Source organism: Marmota marmota, unplaced genomic scaffold, assembly GCF_001458135.2.
Source record: "Marmota marmota marmota unplaced genomic scaffold, marMar, whole genome shotgun sequence".
Lineage (NCBI taxonomy): Eukaryota > Metazoa > Chordata > Mammalia > Rodentia > Sciuridae > Marmota > Marmota marmota.
The window spans coordinates 6,270,526-6,282,104 of NW_026000136.1; the positions used below are offsets into that span (position 1 = coordinate 6,270,526).

Sequence of the window (11,579 nt, forward strand, 5' to 3'; positions counted from 1 at the left end):
GGGGGGGGGGGGGGCGCTGTGGAACTGAACTCAGATGTGGCCCCCAGGAGACGTGCATCTCAGTGGCCTGACATCTGAGACCTTGGCTGTTCCAAACACTGGTGGCCGGGCTCAGGAATGGACGACCCCTGGGTAGGGCAGGGTGTGACTGGCCAAAGGAACCTCAGGACCACGGTCTGGGAGCTTAAAGATGCCCAGTGTGGGCAGAGAGGCCAGAGGGAAGAGTCGGGAGGCAGACTGCCCGAGTGGTCACCAGGCCTGGGCCAGGTGCTCCAGCGTGGCCTGGTGCCCTGGGCCCTGGGCCCTGGGAGCAGTTCTGAGCAGAGGCCCCAGAGCCTCTGTGTATTAGGGGGAAGCAGGAGGGGCTTGGGCGGTGGGCTGACGGTGCAGCTGAGCCTCTGGGGCTCCCCAGACCAATGTCCTTAGATCTGACCCACCAGGGGACTTGTGGCAGTGTGGCATCTTGGCCACCAGGGGGAGGCAGAGTGCCACGCAGCAGGGATGGGGCAGCCTGGCGCACCCCCAAAGCGGCTCCATTTTTCAGATAAGGAAATCGAGGCTCAGAGAGGTGATACAGTGTCCTGAAGCTGCACAGCACATTATATGCAGGCTGGGGACTAGAACCTGGGGTCAACCTCTGGGCTTCTGGACTGTGCCCTTGAGGGGCCGTGAGTGCTCCTGGGGGGTGAGTCAGGAGGGGAGCCATGGGGCTTTTGGACAGGGAAGGCAAGGGTGTCCAGCTACTACCTTGGCCACCTGGGCTGGACCTGCTGGGGCCACACAGCTCCAAGGTTCCCCACAGGGCAATACTCAGGATCCAGCCATCAGGGGACCCCAGGAGCAGCTGTGGGGTGCCTGGTGGCACTGGCTGGACACCCCAATGCTCAATAAATGGGGCCCTGAAAGTCAAGTCCCCCAAGCACTGACCAGCACTGACCAGCAGGACATATACATTGCTGCCTGCCAGGGGCCCGGCACCTGCAGCCCCATGTGACACTGGCCATTGGGATGCAGAGTTAAGGTGCCCGACCTGGCCAGATGCTAGGCTCTAGCAGCCACTGTTGGAGCAGTGAGGCCTGTGGGGCCCTGGGGTGGCCCCTTGGGGACAGGGTGGCGCTGGTTCACCCTGCTTGCCCCCAACTTGGAAGTGAACCGGCCCCCCCACAGCTGACCAGACAACTTGCCCTGCACCCCAGACTGGACTTGGGGCTTGGGCAATCTCCAGAGGTGCCCCAGGGCCACCCTCTCCTGCCTGTGTACACAGGAGGCACTTAATGTGTGCTCAGTCCTCTCTATTCCCAGAGTGGCCTGGAACAGCAGTGTTCATGCGTGGATATAGGGTGGGGGATAATTAGAGAGGGGCTGCCTCTGTCCCAACCCAGCCCTGTGTCCATGGGTCCCCAGGCCTGCAGCCTCCAGGGGTCTGAGACAGAGGCTGGGTTGAAGGACAGTCCAGGCCTGGGCTCAGCCAGGTGGCCCATCTTCCCAGGGCCCTGTGGGGACTCCAGCCTCACCCCTCTCCACTACTCCCAGCTCCCTGGCCTCTGTGTTACAGGCCCCTCTGCCTGAACCCCCAAGTCCCCCATCCAGGTCCCTGTGCCCTCCTGGGAGAGGGGCCCTGGTCCCCCAGCCCCTGGAGCTCACCTGGCTTTGGCTGTTGTCCGGTCCCTCTCAGGTGGAGGTTCTTGAGGTCAGGGGTCGCCTGTCCCCGCACTGTGTGTGTGTCCCCTGCTCTAGTATGGTGCCTGACCCCGAGCAGAGCTTGGCCGACATCCCCTGGGGGGTGGGTGAAGGAGCGAGCAAACCGGGTTCCACCTGTGACGCAGGTTGTCCGCGCCCTGTGGCCTCCAGTTTGTCACCTGTGCACCAGCAATGGAGACTGACACTGCCTGAACCCGACTCAGCGCCCTGGTGAGGGCTTGAGGTCCCTTGGGGGGCCTTCTGGGGTGTCCCAGAGCTGAGGGCCACACCTCTACTTGGGCCAGACCCCCACCCCCAGTCTCTGCAGCAGTGTGTGTAGGGCCCAGGGTGGGAGTTGAACCCACAGCCCACCCCTGTTCCTGAGGGCCAGGGCCTGGTCACCCACACCTCCATGTAGGCCTGGGTGTCCTCAGGGGGGTCAGGAAGACCCCAAGGGACTCAGGGGCCGGGGAATGTGGAGCAAGGTGTGGGAGTGGACACAGCTCTGGGTGGCCCCCTCCCCCTTCCCTGGAGATTCCTAACCCTGCAGGAGGGGTACAGCCAGAGGACAGGGGCGGGCGGGGCGGGGCGGGGGCGGGCCCCCCCCCCTCCCACCACCGCACCTGGTCACCGCCTTCCAGGGCCCTGCTAGCAGAAGCCTTTGACCAGGTGTGGTGGTCAAAGCACATCTGTATGCTGCTCCACCTAGGGGTCTCCCCCGGGCTGGCCTTTCCGGAGGAAGCCCAGCCTGGAGTTTGGGGTTCTGCACTAACGAGGCCTCCCAGGCGGCCAGGAAGCCCTTGATGAAGACGGATAGAGCGAACTCGGCCCATTAAATTGTTAATAAAGAATATCCCACACACACCTTCATCCGCAGCCGTCCTGACACTTTATAAAGCACATTAGGATGTAATCCAATTGAAACAGCAATATCGAGAACATCTTATCTTATCACAAATTGAAATTATATCATATTCCTCTTTTCTTAAATTAAAAAGCTAAAACCTTTTCGTTTGCTCTCACGCGGTTGTGTAAAACTTAATCAGTGGTTTTAACAACATTACGTATCCATATGGGCCATTTCTAGTCTCATTTATTTACGAGGGAGAACTCTCCAGAAAGTGGCGATTGGATTTGTGAGCGGAGGCACCGGGCAATGGGGCTGCTTCCCTGGGGAGATGTCCTTGGTCTTGTCAGCGGGTGGCTGGGGTCAGGGTCCAAGGGACACTGGGACGATTTTGGTGTATGTGTGTTGGCCTTTGAAGAATCTCTGCTGGGCAGAGAGAAGGCAGAAGGGGCTGGTGGCCGGGTCCAGCGGCGTGGGAGGTAGCGTGGGCCCGGGTCTAGGGTGCCCCCAGGGCTGGAGGCCCAGGTGTGGGCCCAGGGGCAAAGCTCAAATGGCCACGTGAGACCTTGAGGACAGGGACCAGAGCCCACTGGACTGACTCGGAACTAAATTTCCTGCTTCAGCTCAGGTTACCATGAGGCCCTGGCAGCCAGGGCAGCTGGCCAGGCTTTCAAGGGACGATAGATGAAGAGGGACATTCAGGTGAACAGCTGCTGGTGGGGAATGGGATCCTGTGACGTGGGCACATGCTACAGTAGCCACTGGCCACAGGTGGCTGTCCAGCACCTGAAACAAAACACACCGGGGTTTCCAAAGGACCTGTGGCATCTCCCTACCAATATTTTGTACTGATTCCTTATTGAGATGGCAACACTTTAGGAATATTGGGTTCGATAAAATGTCATTAAATAGGGGCTGGGGTTGTGGCTCAGCGGTAGAGCGCTCGCCTAGCACAGCGGGGCCCTGGGTTGGATCCTCGACATCACATACAAATAAAATAAAGATGTTGTGTCCATCAAAAACTAAAAATAAATATAATAAATAAATAAATAAATAAAAGTGTTGTGTCCAACAACAACTAAAACAAAATACATTTTTTAAAAATGTCATTAAATGAACTTCACCTTCACCTCTTTTTTCTCTTTTTCGTACTGGGATCGAACCTGGGGCTGCTTAACTGCTGAGCTACATCCACAGCCTTGTTTGGATTTTGATGAGAGTCAGGATTTCGCTAAGTTGCTTAAGGCCTCACAAGTTGTTGAGGCTGGCTTTCAACCTGCAGTCCTCCTGCCTCGGCCTCCCGAGCTGCTGGGATCGCGGGTGTGCGTCACCGCGCCCGGCAAAGCCTCTTTCTTTTTTGCTGATTTTTAAAAAACATGTCAACTAGAAAGCTCTGAATGAGGCACGTGGCCCCTGCATTCACAGATGGCCTTGTGATCTGTGGTCGGGTGGCTCATTGGGATCCCACTGGTGTCCTCTTGGTGTCTCCTGAGGGCGTGGGCACCACTCCCCTGCCCTGTCCACTTTCTGTCCACTCTCTCTCTCCTGGGGCCGTGCTTTCCTGTTCCGCATCCTCCTTCCCCTTCCTGGCCACCGTGTGTCTGGGCTGGTGTCCCCCACCCTGCTGGAAACCCTCAGGGTTCTCCTCTGTTATGTGCAAGGGTAAGTCCTGTGTCACCCTGGACACGCCCCCCCCACCACGTGCCCAGCCGTGGGAGAAAGCTGTCAGGTGCTTGTCAGAGGGAACATTTGTCCTAGGACTCTGTTTCCAGTGACATCATCGGGGGAAGCACCCGGTGACGTCGACAGTCTCCCTAGACTGCTTGTTCCTTCCGTCACCTCTGTCCACTCATCAAGAGCCTACTGACCGCTCCTGGGGGCGGGGCTGCTTGCTGGGTGCTGAGGGTCCCACAGCGGACAAGATGCCCACAGGTCCCGTCCTCAGGGACTCAGGGGCAGGAGACAAACAAGCAGGCAGAGAACTGCAGCTGGGGAGGGGCTCTGTGGGGGGGGGGTCTCAGAGGAGGGTTAGCCGGACTGGGGGCAGTCGGGTTGCAGCACCTGCAAAGGCCCTGTGGCAGGGGCAGGCACGGGATCTGGCTGGAACTAGACTCTGATGGCGCGTGGGGTGGCCGGGTGGACAATCAGGACAGGGGCCATGGTCAGCCTCCAGGGGAGGACCACCTTCACAGTCTGCTCTGGCTGTGGTGTGGAGGGTCACAGGGGGCAGAGGTGTGGGGCAGCAGGAACTTGGATACACAGCCCAGGGCCAGGTGGGCCTGCTCTCCCCTCCTTGGCCAGAATTTAGTCACATGGCCCCACAGAGCTCCAAAGGACACTGGTGCGGGTGGACTCTCTCTGGTCCTCCCAGCAGGCCTTGCCCTAGAGGAGGATGAGGGGTGGACACTGGGGATATGAGTGTCCTGTGGCTGCCGTAACCAAGTGCCCCAGACCGGGGCTTAAACTAGCACATCTTGGTTCCCCCCAGACCAGAGGTCCGAGACCGAGGTTCAGGGACAGGCTCCCCGTGACGGTATCAGGGGACAATCCTTCTGGCCCCTTTTAGCTTCTGGTGACTGCCAGCGTTCCTGGGCCTGTGGCCACATCCCTCTAGTCTCTCCCCCCATGTCCCCGTGGCCGCCTCCCCTGGGCCTGTGTGTCCAGATTTTCCTCTTGCTGTAAGGTCACCAGCCGTGGAGTCAGGGCCACTCCCTGCTGGACGAGCTCCTCTCACGATCTTCAACTGGTGACGTCTGCAGAGACCCGTTTCCACACCAGGTGAACCTTCGAGGTTCTGAGTTTGGAGCACTGTTGGCCCCACCTCTTGGGGTCTTGGTCTCCTGCTGGTCTTTCTGTTTGCAGATGGCAGAGCCCTACTTGAGCGGGGCTTGGGGCCAGGAGGGGACACAGGGCCACCAAAAGGTCACCCATGCTGGGGTCAGGGCCCCACATTCTTTGAGGGCGTTGGTCACTGCTATGAGTAGACTCAGCTGCACGGGTGGCCTCGCATCCCAGAGGCGCGTTTGTCCAGGCTGGGGACACGGGGACTGGTACAAGGCTGGCAGAGGTCTGCTCCTTACTGTGGCTTTTGGTAAGGACTCAGAGAGTGATGAGACTCTGTGCAAGGCAGCCACTCTGAGAGCGAGAGGCAGGATCAGGGATGATGTTCTGTCAGGAGCCGCCACCTGCACTGACCAAGGGCTCTGTGCTGGGTTGAGAAAGCCAGTTGTCGTGGCCCAACCGGAACTAGTACCAAAGGAAGTAAGCAGTTGAAGGCCCAAGAGGAGAGTGTCCTGAGACTCTAAGTCTCCCCTTAAGGAAACAGTCTGATTATTATCTTTGCTGGATGTGGGGTGGGGCACAGGGTGGCATGTGGAATGTGAGACTTATAGAGCCACAGCAGCCAGTTTGGGACCCTGAGGGATGAGACTGGCAGGTCAGAAAAGAAAGGCTCCTGGGTCTTCGTTGATGTTTTGTTGAGCCCTGAATTTGCCAATCTAGAACCTTCTGGTACAGAGGGTAAAGAAACCCAGGATTCTTTGACTTGAGCATTTGGACAGTCGAGTCAGAGTCCCAACAGATTTCACCTGCACCGTGTCGTCCTTTCTCCCCACTCCCCAAGGGTGTGAGCTCCTTGGAGATGTGGCCCTCAGCCTGACGGACAATCCCACAGGGATTTGGGGACCAGTGAGACCATCTTGGGTGCCCTCATCATCTAAGCTTGCCTTGGGAGGCAGGGGCACCATCCCGTCCACTCCTTGAAGCAGGGGACACCAGGGCTTGCGAGCAGGGTTGTGTCCCAATCCCATCCTGGATGAGGCCGGCTCAGCTGCCCCCAGCTCCTCGGTCCTCCGAGGGGCTGGCATTGGGTCATGTGACCTCCAGCAGGGCCCTGGCTTCCTCGTCATGGAAGGGGGACACCGTGAGGGTGATGTGCGGCTCCTGGTTATTTCGTGGGCAGGAAACTCTGAGGGCCACTGGCCCAGGGACAGGCTCTCTGTGGGTGGGCAGAGAGCGGTCTTGGGTCCTTCCCTGGGTGGGAAGCAGGACTCTGAGGGCTCCAATGTAGCCCCCCATCAACATCAAATGCCCCAGAAGGACAGACTCTCAGCCCTCCTGCTCCCAGAATCCATCCCCACACGACTTTTTTTTTTTTTTTTTGGTCCTGGGGGTTGAACCCAGGGGCGCTTAACCACTGAGCCACACCCCCAGCCCTTTTTCACATTTTATTTAGAGACAGGGTCTCGCTGAACTGCTTAGGGCCTTGCAAGTTGCTGAGGCCGGCTTTGAACTCGCCATCCTCCTGCCTCAGCCTCCCCAGACCCTGGGATCACAGGCGTGCACCACAGTGCCCTTTATTATTTATCTATTTATTTTTTAGTTGTATCTGGACACATACCTTTATTTATTTATTTTTATGTAGTGCCGAGGATCGAACCCAGGGCCTTGCTCGTGCTGGGTGAGCGCTGTACCGCGGAGCCACAACCCCAGCTCATCCTCCACCCTTTTTTAAAGAGGTTTATTTTGGATCATGGTTTTGGAGGTCCAAGGTCGAGGGACTGTGACTTCTCAGCAGAGGCGGTTCAGTGCATCACCTGGGAAGAGTCAGGGAGGACACGTGTGTGTATGCCTCTCTGGTCTTTCTCCCATTATTTTTTCCTATGTGGGATCATCGATTCTGGCTTCCGACAGGCCCAAGAAGTTCCACTTCTTATCTGACCACTTGCAAAAGGCTTGGGTGCTGCCCCTTGACCCCTTGGGCTTGCATGCTGGATCTGCAAGGGGTTCCCTCCTCCTTTGCATGACCCCAGGCTACAGCTCTCAGGTAAGGCTGGGAGGGTCCCCAGAAGCCAGCGGGACTGTCACTGCTCCAAGAAGTAGGAACGGAAGCGCCCCATCAGCCAGCAGCGCTTGGCGAGGCTCCAGACTGCAGCCAGGTAGCCGGCTGCGCTGTCTCCCTCCCCTGGAAGTGGGGGGCCCTCGGGGGACCCTGTGTCACATGACCCATCAGCTGACAAAACAGGATGACTCAGCCGGCAGCTGTCGGCCCCTGAAATAATGACAAAAACAATTAGCAATCCAAGCAGTAGCCTTTCCTTAATTATCTCCTCCGAGTTTAATTAACTAGCTAAATTATCAGCAGTAATGTAGGCATTAATTATGTCAAATTACAGTGTAAAACTCACAAAGTGTGGAAATGTCAATTCAGCTCGGCTCACCTGCCAAGCGGGGTGGGGAGCGGGTGCGCGTTACCTGGGCGCGTTCCCGGGTGCCTACCTGTCTGTGCGGAGGGCTGAGGGGGCCCCGGGGGCCAGGGAGGAACCCAGACAGGGGCCGGCATCCTCGGGGCCACAGTGGGAAGGCGCAGGGGACAGGGAGGCTGGGGCCCGGGGATGCTGATGGGGGTGGTGGGGTTGCTTTGGCTTGGATTAAGGGAGGCAAAGAGCTGACTGCCCGACCAGATGGCCAGGCTGCTGAATTATTAAATTATGAATATTAATACGAATCAGACACAAAAGAGGTAATAATTTTGCTGCCCTACAGAAATAATTAACATAATTTTGATAAATTACATGATAAGAGAATCTCAAAATTGAGGTAGATTTATCTTAATTAATATCTTGGACCAGCTCTGAAAGGTAAATTGTTCCTTGGGGGTTTTGGGGCAGGGTGAGGCCAGGGTGGGATGTGGCCTGGACCCAGGACCTGGGTTTCTTGCTGTCATAGAACTGGGGGGCAAAACGTGAGGTCCCCGTTGGATCTGGAGGTGCCACTGTGTCCTAGGCCAGGGGACAGGGCTCGCCGTGCCTCGGTCTCCCTTTCTCAAAACCTGGTTGGTGTCCCAATGCCTTTAGCTCCTACCAAAGCACTCTGGCCCTGTCGTGGGCCACCTGCCTACTACCTACCTGGATACCCCTGGCTGGGGAGGCGGGGCCCAAGAGCTATTCCAGACACTTGTCCCGAGATTCTAAGGGTCTGAGCCAGGCTTCGCCCTCCCCGGGCCTCAGTTTCCCTGAGGTGTGATGGCCCTGGGCAGACCACACAGACTTCCAAGACTCTTGGTCCCTCCTGCCCTGCTCCTGGCCCTCTCATCTCCCTAGTGTCAACCAGTTTGTGGGGTACATTTGCCAAACCTCTCTGAAGTTGGTGGGCCAGCGTTGTGTGGTTGGCACCAGGACCCCAGGGCTCCCCCCAGCCCTGGCCAGTTACCTGACTCCCAGAAGCCTGGCCCTCTGTGGCCTGGGACTGTGGGTGTCCCATTAGGGAGCTGGTCACCTGGAGGCCCAGGACTGAGTAGGGTCACATGGAGCCCAGGTAGGCCCTCGAGACCCCTTTTTACTCTCTCACTCTTCTGTAGTGACTCTTCTGTGGTGTCAGGCAGGTCCCCAGGGGCTCCAGCCTCCCGAGGCCTTGGCTTTCCAGTGGGCTTGCCTGGCTGTCCCCATGGTGTCCCCTCTGCTCTGTCCATGATGTGATCAGCGCTGTGATCAGATGCCTGCTCACTGTCAACTCCCTCCCAGAGTATGAGCCCCACATGGTCAGGGACTCTACCTGTTCTGTCCACTGCTGAATTCCCAGGTTCCAGCACATAGTAGGTGCTCAGTAAAGCTTTGCTGAATTCATCAACTAACACATCCTTCACGTGACGGATCCGTCACCTCCAATGCATTGGGCACAGTGCATGGTGCACCCGGCACAACCTCAGCACGCTTCAGGTTCTGCAGTGAAGACTGGCCACACCCTCATGTCCAGCGCCACACCCTGGCCACCAGGCATTTTATAGCATGGATGCAGCAGGAGATGGCTCGCTGTGCCACACAGAGGTGACACAGAGCATGTCACCTTCAGGCATGAGGGTACGTCTCGCTGTGACTCCTGGCTCAGGACACTGTGGGACACACCTCACACATGTGCGTGATAAGCCAAGGAGGCCTGGCTCCGGCCTGGCTCCCCCTGCCCTGGTGTGTGTGTGTGCACTTCAGGACACGTGTGCCTGCCTCTGTGTGTTCACACGTGTGGGCTTTTATGGGTGTGAATGTGCGTGCTCTCCCCAGACAAAGTGACAGCTCAGCTCTCCCAGAACCTCCCGGGGTCCCTGTGAGGCTCTTCCTGCTCCCTGGGCCTCGGTTTCCCTGCCTGGGTCAGAGTGCAGGGCCCCCCGGGAGGGCCTGGGTGGCGGTCACCCTGGTCTGCAAAGCAGGGGGTAATGACGTCTCTGGATCTGTCCTTCAGCCCAGCGAGCTCTTTCCAGGCCTGTGCTAGAAGTCAAGGCTCTGGGAAGATGTGGGGACCCTCCAAGGCCACAGGGAGCCAGGAGCCAGGCTGTGGGCAGGTGACATCCGTGTGTCCCCTGGGGTCTGGCCAGCTCTGGCACTACAGCTGGGATCGGGCCACAAAAGCTGAGGCAGTGGCCTGGCCAGAGAAGGAGACCTGCCCAGCCCTCGGCCACCATGGGGCATCTTGGGCTTGGTTTCTCCCAAGAATGGGGTGCTCCAGGAATGGGGTGCTCCGGGCAGCTGCAGCAGTGGACAACAGGCCTCAGTTCACTCAAGAGCAAGGCCAGCTTCTGTCCCAGCACTGGGGACGGCTGATGACAGACACTCAAGTAGACAGGACGTGAGGTACCACCCAGGGCTCCAAGCCAAGGTGGCCCATCAGGGACAGCGCCATGCACGGGTCAGGGATGCTTTGAGGATAGAGCATGTGATGCCAAGACCCGGGGACAAGAGTCAGCAGGGCCACCAGGGCCACAGGGGGCAAGGGGGTGTCCAGACGGGAACACAAGGGGGCTTGAGGGTGCGTCCCATCCGGGTTGGGTGCACGGTGGGATGGGAGGGCAGCCCAGGACACAGCTAAGCTCAGGGCTCGGGTCCAGATGCTTCCCAGCTCCAGTTGGCTCTCTGAGAAGCCTTGGTTTCCTCATCTGTGAAATGGACGAGCAAAGCCCTGCTCACAGGTGGGCCCAGGCCTTTGTGGGGGTGGAGGCGGCCTCCTGAACCCCAGGGCAGATATCTGGTGGGACAAGCAATGGTGACTCCCTCCCTGCGGGGGACCTTCAGGAGTGGCAGACAGAGAGGGCCCCAGCTCAGGATGATGTCAGAAGTGGCAGAGCGCCAGGTGCTAGGGATTGGCCAGGCTGGGTGATGTCAGAGGGCACAGGCAGTGGGCAAGGTCAGCTTGGAACGTGGCACTCAGGGCCGTGCCTCTGGGGGGTGCCAGACCACTCCTCCCTCCTGCCTCCCTCCCTGCTCCCCAGTCCCCCTTTTGTTTCATATCTTATTTTGAGACAGGGTCTCGCCAAGTTGCCAGGCTGGCCTTGAACTTGCCGTGCTACTGGGACCGCAGCGTGCGCCACCATACCTGGCTAAGCATTTTCTGAAGTGCCTCCCTCAGGGACACTGCAAGCACAGAAACCAGCATGAGACGGGCGTCGGGCGTCGTACCCACCACCAAGCTGAAGCACGTGCTAGCCTTCTGCTGGGGTCTAATGGGACCGGCTAGGGAACCCTCCATGTCCAAAGTGACCTCTGATTATAGAACTTTTAGCTTCACAGAAAAGTTGCAAACAGAGTTCTCGTCCCCCGCAGTGTCCCCCCCAACCCCGTGTTCCTGTCTTCTGGGATTTGGACTGAGGGTCTGGCATCTGCACACTGTATTCAGTTTCCCGGGTCCCCTGGTGTGTTTTTTCTGTTCCAGGATCTCACCTGACTGTCATCGACTTGCCGCTCTGTCTTGGCCGCTCTGAGGGGTAGCAGTCGGGGAATTTTTGCAGATTGGGGTTGTTTTTTTCTGGTTATGCTGAGGCTCTGGGTCAGGGAGCCGAGGCCGGGGTGAAGCGCCCTCTGTGCTGGGCTTTGGGATCAATGTGGCTGCCTGGGGAGGGTGGTCACATCTGGGAGGGGCAGGACGTGGGCACCGGAGAGGCCAGTGGAGGGAAGGGGTGCCACCAGGTGGGTGGGGGACGTGCTGGGTGTGGTTGAGATGGCTGACCTGGACCGTGTGGAGTTGGAGTCTGCAGCTCCTGGGGAGTGGGGATGTGGGGAGGAGGCTG

The 11,579-nt window shown here is 58.4% G+C and overlaps 1 protein-coding gene and 2 long non-coding RNA genes across 18 annotated transcripts in view; 1 reads left to right on the forward strand and 2 right to left on the reverse strand.

Moving 5' to 3' along the window:
* Micall2 (MICAL like 2) overlaps positions 1 to 2,688 on the forward strand; it is a 22,586-nt gene extending 19,898 nt beyond the window's left edge. For 9 of the 16 annotated variants that reach the window (XM_015502054.2, XM_015502055.2, XM_048785363.1 and 6 more), the window contains one exon: positions 545 to 2,688. The gene's annotated coding sequence lies outside the window, so the exon portion shown is untranslated. The remainder of the gene's footprint in view (positions 1 to 544) is intronic. The other 7 variants (XM_048785355.1, XM_048785356.1, XM_048785352.1 and 4 more) reach the window with 7 other exon arrangements.
* LOC125611182 overlaps positions 1 to 6,294 on the reverse strand; it is a 30,629-nt gene extending 24,335 nt beyond the window's left edge. The window contains exon 1 of the long non-coding RNA XR_007341325.1: positions 6,283 to 6,294. This is a non-coding gene — a long non-coding RNA (uncharacterized LOC125611182). The remainder of the gene's footprint in view (positions 1 to 6,282) is intronic.
* A 602-nt stretch (positions 6,295 to 6,896) lies between these two features.
* Positions 6,897 to 9,548, reverse strand: LOC125611183. Its single transcript, XR_007341326.1, has 2 exons — positions 9,080 to 9,548; positions 6,897 to 7,577 (listed from the first exon to the last, which is right to left on the reverse strand). It is a non-coding gene; the product is annotated as an uncharacterized LOC125611183 (long non-coding RNA).
* Between the last annotated feature and the right edge of the window lie 2,031 nt (positions 9,549 to 11,579).